Here is an 8,048-nt window from a genome sequence, read left to right as displayed (position 1 = left end):
TATTACCTTGAAATCGCCTCATCTCCCTGAGTATATTGCATCCCCTGGAGAATAACTTCCTTTCCCTTTCCCTAGTGCCCTGAAATGGCAGATACCCCACACATATCTGTTAAAGAGTGAATGAGTCTCTCCTTCCATGCGTCAGAGAATCAGTGAACAAATCAGCAATGAATGACACTTGTTTTTTTTTAATAATTTTATTTATGTATTTATTTAGGCTGTGCTGGGTCTTTTCTCTAGTTGCAGAGAGTGAGGGGCTGCTCTCTAGTTGTGGTGCGCGGGCTTCTCATGGCGGTGGCTTCTCTTGCTGCGGAGTGCAGGCTCTCGGGCACGGGGGCTGCAGAGTTGCAGCACATGGGCTCAGTAGTTGCAGCTCCCAGGCTCTAGGGCACAGGCTCAATAACTGTGGAGCACGGGCTCAGCTGTTCCCAAGGCATGCGGGATCTTCCTGGATGAGGGATCAAACTCATGTCTCCTGCAGGCAGATTCTTTACCATTGAGCCTCCAGGGAAGCCCGACACTTGTTAATTAAAAAAAAAAAAAAAGAAGAAGAAACTATGTTCACCACTAGGAAAGGACAAGATTGATTAAAACTCTTTCTTTTCTTTTCAAGAGGGATTTCCATGCTTGTTCAGTCACTCAGTCGTGTCCAACTCTTTGCGACCCCATGGACTGCAGCACGCCAGGCCTCCCTGTCCATCACCAACTGCCAGAGCTTGCTCAAACTCATATCTATCGAGTCAGTGATGCCATCCAACCATCTCATCCTCTGTCATCCCCTTCTCCTCCTGCCTTCAATCTTTCCCAGCATCAGGGTCTTTTCCAACGAGTCAGTACTTCACATCAGGTGGCCAAGATGGACATTTTAAAAGATTTTTGTCCACATCTGATCCATGCAAAGCTCAAACAGTTGTTCACCAAGATCCTTTCACACAGACAGTATTTATTCATGAAACAGATAGAAATTGGGCACCTATTATGTTAGGGACTAAACAAGGTACCAAGTACAGAGAGTTGCTTGTGGTCTCTGCCCATGAGGGGCTTCCCTGGTGGCTCAGTGGTAAAGAATCCACCTGCCAATGCAGGAGACATGGGTTTGATACCTGATCCGAGAGGATCCCACATGCCACAGAAGCAACTAAACCTGTGCACCACAACTATTGAGCCTGTGCTCCAGAGCCCGGGAGCCACCACTACTGAGCCCAGGCACCCTAGAGCCTGTGGGTGCTAAGTAGCAGTCCAACTTTTTGAGACCGCATGGACTATAGCCCGCCAGGCTCCGCTGTCCATGGGATTCTCCAGGCAAGAATACTGGAGTGGGTTGCCGTGCCCTCCTCCAGGGGATCTTCCCGACCCAGGGATCGAACCCACGTCTCTTATGTTTCCTGCGCTGCTCGGCAGGTTCTTTACCACTAGTGCCACCTGGGAAGCCCCCCTAGAGCCCATGCTCTGCAACAAAAGAAAGCCTCCTTTACATCGCTCTGCAATGAGAAGCCCACGCACCTCGACTAGAGAAGAGTCCATGTAGCAACGAAGACCCAGCACAGCCAATAAATAAATAAATAATACAAAATTATTTCTTAAAAAAAGAAATGAATGGAACTAATGATGTCCTCACTGCCAAGGAGGAAAACCAGGCACTGAGAACAGATCCTGCCATGAGGAGACTGCACGAAGGGCAGATGAGGCACTAGCCTCGCTGTCCAGAGAGGATCAGTAATGGGGCGAACCACCCTCCCAGCCCTGAGTGCTACAAACTGGTGAAATCAGGCCGCAGAGATGAACCAGCCCTGCATCAGAGGTTCACAAGTTCCCAAGGACAGTCACCAGCCTCAGATCTCAGAGTCCTGGAGGTCACCTTCTTCCGGCCACCTGCATATCCAGGTGTCAAGGTTAAAAGAACCAGCTCCGGAGGCACGCCAGTCTAGATTGCAGTCAATTCACCTCTCTGAGCCTCAGCCTCCTCCTCTGTAAAGTGGACAGGATAACAGAAGGATCTTAGTCATACATTCTATCATGAGGATTCAACGAGATGATTCATGTCAAGAGCTTGGCGGCTAGTACCCAGTAAGCGTTCAATGAACAGGCTAAGAGGAGGACGCTGGGAGCCACTACCAAGGACAACACAAGGCAGAGACCCACTTCGCTGCATGCTGGGGTCAGTTCCGCAGAAAGGTTCTGACCCTCCCGCGCTAACCACTAAGGTTCACTCTCCAATCTGTGTGTCTCTCCCCACTTCCTCCTTCTCAGCCAGATTATTCCCAGCCCCTTTGAGCTCACAGGCTGGGTCCTTCCCCCATTTCCACCCCTCTTGAAGCCAGAGTTGCCTTGAGCTTGTGTGTGTGTGTGTGTGTGTATGTGTGATGGGGCAGGCGGTGTGGAGCCATGTGCTCCAGCCTCCCTCTCCTACACTCATTAGTGGAAGGACCCACACAGATACTTCTTGTTTCTGTACCTCGGTCTCCTCATCTGTATGACAAAGGTAAGGATGGGGCCCGGGTCCCCAAGGGGCTGGGTGGGTTCGCTAAGGACATGGATGCCAAGGGCCCTCCCGGGTGCCCTTTTACCAGCACAAAGTCCAGAATTGACATCCTATTTAGCCCCATGTTTTAAAAAATTTCTAAATAAAAAGGAGCTCAGGGGATGAATTGAGGACAGATCATCGGTACTCGCTGGGCTGTCTCTTTCGCACTCTCTTTCTTCACACACACACATGCTTGAGAAATGATTTTTTTGTTGTTGTTTGAGAAATGCTCTCAAAACAAAAACTAAAACTCTGCTCTGTTCCATGTAAGCAGCATTAAAAATTCACCAGTTGTGGGGAGCAGGAGGGACAGAAGTGCAGCCTGAGCTCAGAACAGATTGCTGGAGAGTTTGGGCCTCTGAAGGAGGGACTTGGGCCTGGGGAAGGCAAGGGATGGAAGGAGGGGGCCCGGGGAGGGGTGGGAGCTTGGGAGCTTGGGACCCTCTGCCCAGGGAGCCTTCGAGGCTAGTCAATTCCCCACCACAAAGCCCTGTTTACTTCGTTATCACCCTCTTTGCAATCTTGTTTATTTATCTGCTTACCTTTTGCTTGTTTCCCATCTGGTCTAGAATGTAAGTAAGGTCCTCGAGAGTGGGGTTGTTGTAGTTCTAGGAGTTGATGCAGAGCCTGGCTCACAGTGGGAACTTAACATTTGTGAAAGAACAAAAATACAAAGTGAATAAAGGAGTAAATGGATGAATGGACAGAAGAGCCGGGACAAGGCACAGTCAGTCATGACGGATGAGACAGTCTTTCTCTAGCTCGGATCAGGGCCTGGCACCCACAAACCGGCAGCAGCCTGGAGGTGTGTGGCCTCCAAGTTTCAGTTCTCTGGGCCTCAGTTTCCTCAACTGTGAAATGGGGATTACTCTGCTACCCACTTCATGAGACTGTTCTGAGGATTAATGGGGAAAATCCATGTTAAACAGAGTTCTGCGCCTGGCACAATGGTCTAGTTTTAATCTCTGAGTGGGGATGTGGAGGAGGCAGGTGGCACGCACACCAGCTCCCACCAGTGAAATGAAAACAAACAAACAAAAATTCTAAGATTCAGTTCCTAAGATCCAAGGAGCTTCTTACTCCTTAGAAACTCCCAGCTGAGGCCAGGGAGGGGACAAAGGTCTGTACTAAGTGAGTTATAAAAACAACTCTGAGCCAGGAACCGCTGAGGGGCCCCCACCCACCAGTACACACACACACACACACACACACAGGACCGTCCGGGATTAACTCTACCCTGCCCAGCATGTTCCATTTCTGGCAAGATTTTGAGAAAGAAGAAAAGAGGGAGGGGAGCAGTTTCCCATTTCCTTTCATTACCAGTCTCCTCGACTCTTCAAACACTTTCCTGTCATTTTATGCTCACAGTACCTCTGGAGGAAGGTGACAAATGAGGAAACTGAGGCCCAAAAAGGCTGATGTGTATTTCCTGAGGGTTACAGGACCAATCTGGGGCTAGAACCCGTTTCTCCCAATCTCCAGACCCCTTCTGTCTGCTTAACCAACCCAGATGTCCAAAGCATGGAGCAGACACTCCATCCTCATCCCAGGGGCAGCTACCCAGCAGGCTTGCCATAAAGGCTCCCAGCTGAGCCCTTGGCAGACATCACTAATCAACTGGGGCACCCGCCAAATCCCTTCCAACCCAGGGTTCCAGGCAGACACTATGAATCAATCAGAGTTGGCCAAGGAGATTAAAAGGATCCTCTCAGCCCTGCTCTGGGCAGACAGAGCTGTCTAGTGTTCCTTTAGCATGGTGCCTGCTCATTGGCCGGTACCTGTCGCCATTCAGTCACTAAGTCGTGTCCAACTCTTTGCGGCCCTGTAGACTGCAGCAGGCCAGGCTTCCCTGTCGTTCACTATCTCAGTGCATGGTTGAGTGAGTGAATGAATAAGTGGGTGAGTGAACGAACAATCGGGCACCCAACCTGTGCCAGGTGCTCGGGCAGAGGCCCCCAGGTGAGAGATCACACCAACTCTGCATGCACATTCCATCGGTAAGGACAGAATTCGTTCAAAAGCCAACGAATCCAAAACTCACAGCGGGGGTCTCCACTCCTCCCCTGCTGCTTCTGGTGCCCCCCACCTCCCCAGAGTCCTGGGATCAGAGTCGCTTTTCCTCCCTTGCTGGAGGATCCCAGTCAAGTCACCCAAGCCCTCTGAGCCTCACATGCTTCATCCATCAAATGCAGATGATAACCAAACCTGCCTCAAAGGTTGCTGTGGAGCTTCAAGGAGACCAGCATGGGAGGCAGTGGCTGGCAGAGAACAAGAGCTCCAAAAAACCAAGCTGCTGTCAACCTTCCACATTACATTTAAGACCTTGAAGCCAGGAGCCATGATGTCTTCCTGGGCACTGAGCCTGTTGCCCTGGACCATACTGGGCAAACACAGACGGGTCATTAACCTGTATGTGGGACGGTGACAGGATGCTGGGTCTTCAGGGCAGGAGGGGTGTTCCCCAGCTCTGGGACCCCAGCCAAGCTCCCCAGTGCCCATTAGCCACAGAACAAATTTTGCGGGGTGTAGCAACAGGCTCCCTCATCCAAGCACCATGGACTCTGAGCCTCAGAGAGGACTCAACAGTGACCCCTGCGTTCAACCGTGCCCCACGCTTTCTCTGCCACTGCCCACAGTGTCGATCTCTGTCCCCATGGAGTCACCCCCACTCCAAGCCTTGGAGACAGCGAGCTGGGGAAGCCAGAGGCTTGACTGGGAGATGGGACGCCTGGGTTCCAGTTCCATCCCTGGGGGACATACTCAGAGCATCCTTCCTCCTCTCTGGACCTCAGTTTGTGTGAGTGTGTGCTCAGTCGCTCAGTCATGTCCGATTCTCTGCTACCTTGCCAGGCTCCTCTGTCCATGGGATTTTTAGGTCAGAATACAGCAGTGAGTTGCCATCTCTTGCTCCAGGGGATCTTCCCAACCCAGGAATTGAACAAATTAGCAGGCAAATTCTGTGTTGGCAGGCAAATTCTTTACCATTGAGCCACCTGGGAAGTCCTCGGACCTCAGTTTACCTATCTGAAATTATGGATGGGGGCAGCCCGATGCCTAGGACCCTTCCAATTTTAACAGTGTCTTCTGCATACTTGCACTTACTGATTGATTGATTTCACAAACGTTTATTGAGTGCCTACTGCATACCAGACACTGTGCTGAGCCTCAGGCTGTTCTCTCTGCTAAAAGACCCCTCCCCGTCCTTGGCTTCCCAGTCTCAGCTTCCTGCAGGAAGCCTTCTCCAGGCCAGCTTTGGGGACCCTCCCCTGCCCTCCTCCAGCCCCTTCCTTCCTATCACAGACTTATCACTCTGCATCATCTGGTCTGTTTATCTCCTCTGCTTCTCTCTGAGTTGTGGCCTCCTGAGGGCAGGATCACAACTAGTTCCCCCTAATCCATTTGCAGGGATTCCAGGGTAAGGTTCTAGAAACAGCTCTCTGGCCAATGAAGAAAGGAATGAATACGTCAATTCCAAATCCTCCTTCTCCCAACACAAATCTTCAATTAACCTTTTTGCCTCTGCATCCTCTTCCCCAAATCGGTCCCTGAGAGCCCACCAGGCAAGTCCCAAAGCTGACTAGGAACTTCCTGGCATGTCTTCCCTCCTGAACCCAGTGAAAGGTGTCCCCAGGCCTAAGTGGCATTCCAAGGTGTTCGCGGCTCCAGTGACACCCCCTGGGGTTTGACAGGAGCCCAAGTCCAGATAGGTTTTGTGACCTGCTCTACACTGTCCCAGCACTCTCTCAGTAACTATTTAGGCATGAATTAACTTCCTCCAGAGAGCAGTGATTCAGGGCCAGATGTAATCTTCCAGCTTTAGGGGGAAAGGTGAGTGCCCCAGCCTTTCTCAGGTGCCCCACCAATAAGGCCAGCCCTTCATCCCAAGAAGCCTTGTCTCACTTGGACCCACCCTCATGCACAGATGCACACACGGATATTCTTACACACATGTATACATACACATACTCGATGCCCTGGACGGTCCGCAGTCCCCTGCTCTGAGCCATTGACCATCGGAACAGAAGCCTTGTGTGAGACCCACCCATTCGATAAATATCTTTGAATTCCTACTGTGTACCCTCCCATCTTCACTGCTCCCAGGAGCACCAAATAGCTCAGCTGTTGCATTACCTCCTTCAGCAAGTGTGTCCTTACAACAGCTGCAGCAACTCGCCCCCTCCAGGCCACCCCAAAAAAGATCAAGGGTTTTTATTAAGCTAGACAACTGCTTAGCCCTCTCCACTAGCCCACCTCTCCATTCCCAAGGAGGTGAGACCAAGTGAACATGGGCCCCAGACAGGAGGACCCAAAGAATGGGGCCATGCAGATGGGACTGACCACTCCTCAGCTGGCCCCAGGGAGCAGAAGAGCCTTAGAGCTCAGACCCACCTTGAGGCAGAGGCTGAAGGGGGTGCTGGTTCCCCTGCCCTCAACCTGTCGCTAGGGAATCCATTTCCCTCCCTACCCTGGTGTCCCATCTGGGCCCCCAGAGTTAGGAGGTGCTGCTCTGAGAACAGTTGTCAATGATGAGCTGAGCTGTGAGAGGGATTTTCTTCTTTGTGGACCCCGCAGGCCCTGGTTTCAGAGCAGTTGGCAGGAAAGTGGTGGAATGTTGATCAATCAAAGTTATATTCGCCATGAGCTGAGCCCTGAGAACTGGACTCAGATTCACCCATGGCAGAAGCAAATGGCTGATTTCAAAGAACCTAAAGCAAGTTCTGCTGCTGGAAACAGACCTGGGTTCAAATCCTGCCTTCACCCCTTCTTGACTGCGTGACCTTGAGCAAGACACAAACTCTCAAAATCTTAGCTTGCCCCAATAAAATCTGGGCAAAGACAGAATGAAGGTCCAAAATAAGCATTAATAATACATTCTTACACTCTTGCAACGTGCCAGACACTGTCCATCCCAGACTTGACTGTAGAAACAGAACCTCCCACTTCTCTCCACATGGTAATGACATCTCAAAGGTGGACTTCAAAAATAAATGAATGAGGGATCTCCCTGGCAGTCCAGAGGTTAAGACTCTGAGCTTTCAAGGGGCGCAGGTTCGACCCCTGGCCAGGGACTGAGATCCCACATGCCTTGCAGTGTGGTCAAAACAAAATAGATAAAAGAATGAAGTCTTTGTGTGTCTTTAAGACAGGCCCTAGGGACACGACTGAGCGACTTCACTTTCACTTTTCACTTTCATGCATTGGAGAAGGAAATGGCAACCCATTCCAGTGTTCTTGCCTGGAGAATCCCAGGAACAGGGGAGCCTGGTGGGCTGCCATCTCTGGGGTCGCACATAGTCGGACACGACTGAAGTGACTTAGCAGCAGCAGCAGCAGCAGCAGCAGGGAGGTAAGGAGCAGTATATTTTTATTATTACGAATACTAGCACATGAACAAGTTGTATTCTGTGTCCCTGTCAGCAGATCACCAATATAATGGAAGATGCCTTTTCTCACAGTTCCCCTAAAGTGTCAATCCTGGCTTCTCTGGGTGGAGGCAGAAGAGGTTCTTCTGATCACAGGGGTT

The 8,048-nt window shown here is 51.0% G+C and overlaps 1 long non-coding RNA gene across 1 annotated transcript; it reads right to left on the bottom strand.

The window, feature by feature from the left end:
• Positions 1-228: 228 nt before the first annotated feature.
• LOC129622623 (uncharacterized) lies at positions 229-3,230 on the bottom strand. The gene is made up of 3 exons (XR_008700084.1): positions 3,067-3,230; positions 1,759-1,968; positions 229-520 (listed from the first exon to the last, which is right to left on the bottom strand). It is a non-coding gene; the product is annotated as an uncharacterized LOC129622623 (long non-coding RNA).
• Between the last annotated feature and the right edge of the window lie 4,818 nt (positions 3,231-8,048).

Source organism: Bubalus kerabau, chromosome 11 (assembly GCF_029407905.1).
Source record: "Bubalus kerabau isolate K-KA32 ecotype Philippines breed swamp buffalo chromosome 11, PCC_UOA_SB_1v2, whole genome shotgun sequence".
NCBI classification, from domain to species: domain Eukaryota; kingdom Metazoa; phylum Chordata; class Mammalia; order Artiodactyla; family Bovidae; genus Bubalus; species Bubalus kerabau.
This window is presented reverse-complemented; position numbering and strand designations above follow the sequence as displayed.